The sequence below is a fragment of the Sceloporus occidentalis genome, unplaced genomic scaffold (assembly GCF_023333645.1).
Source record: "Sceloporus occidentalis isolate IW3139 unplaced genomic scaffold, rSceOcc1.0.p SCAF_10, whole genome shotgun sequence".
Taxonomy (NCBI): Eukaryota; Metazoa; Chordata; class Lepidosauria; order Squamata; family Phrynosomatidae; genus Sceloporus; species Sceloporus occidentalis.
Genome location: NW_028316990.1, coordinates 6,828,639 through 6,830,000, shown reverse-complemented (window position 1 = coordinate 6,830,000; position 1,362 = coordinate 6,828,639).

The window sequence follows — 1,362 nt, the reverse complement described above, 5'->3', positions numbered from 1 at the left end:
AGTACCACGCAATACCTCGCCTGGGTCCAATCCATTTGCAAAGGTCCCTCCTAAATGCAGCCCCAGTTCCTTCACCTCAGCCCCTCCAACATGGTTTAGGCTGCATCCACATTGCAGAAATAATCCGATTTCGACACCCCTTTAACTGCCAGGGCTCAGTGCTATGGAATTGCTGTAAATGGCAAAGCTTCTGGTGCCACCACTAACTGCGATCCCCAGAAATGCCATAGCCTTGATCCAGGGCAGTTTAAAGTGGTGCCAACCCGGGTTCTTTTTCTCCGGTGTAGATGCAACCAAAATCCCATCTCCCCTGAACCAAATAAATAAAGATCTGGAGTCAGCCAGGCTAGAAAGCCCCCTCCAAGGCCATTCTGAGCCCAGGCGTTAAGAAGAACGCGTTGTAACGCCCCATTTTCGTTCTCCCTTCCTTCCAAATTCCTGTCAAACAGGAGAGCTTTATATGAAAAGGGGGCAGAGAGGGATGGAAAACCCCAACGGAAAGAAACGGCCAAGAAACGAACCGTGCAAGTTACTCTGGCCCTTTGCAAAAGGAGTGTAGGTGAGTGTGCCTTCAAGGCTCCGGCTGATGGAGACCCCAAGCATTCAATTCCAGAGGGTCTTCTTTCTCTCTCACTTCCTCCCTCTGAAAATACCTGGGATTCCTTGGCGGTCTCCCCTCCAAGGACTAACCAGGGCTGGCCTTGTCTTAGCTTCCAAGATCAGATGGAATCTGGTGCATTTAGGCTGTGTGTGTGTCTGCCTTCAGGTCTCCCATTGACTTATGGAGAGAGACCCCAGGGATTTCCAGAGAGCTTGCTCTCTCTCTCAATCTCTCAATTTCTTTCTTTCTTTTTCTTTCTCTCACTCTCGCTCTTTCTCTTTCTTTCTTTTTCAGAGGTGGTTTGCCAGACCCCATGGATTTTCAGAGGCCTTCCTTTCTCTTCTTCCTTTCTCTCCTTCCTTCCTTCCTTCCTTCCTTCCTTCCTTCCTTTCTTTCCCAGAGGTGGTTTGCTAGACCTCACGGATTTTCAGAGGTTTTCCTTTCTTTTCTTTTCTTTCTTCTTTCTTTTTTTGCCAGACTCCGTGAATTTTCAGAGGGTTTTCTTTCTCTCTCTCAGATAGTTCTTTCCTCTCAAATGTCTTTCTTTCTTTCTTTCTTTCTTTCTTTCTTTCTTTCTTTCTTTCAGTGAGTCTAAAAAGGGGACATAAGATCTCTCTGCACACTGATTCTTCAGACAAACACAGCTGTAGCTTTGAATTCCTCCAGCAACCTGGGGATTCCTTGCCGGTCTCCCATCCAAGCCCTAACCGGGGCTGAACCTGCTTAGACGGGATCCGGTGCTGTGTATTTCTATGCAGCAC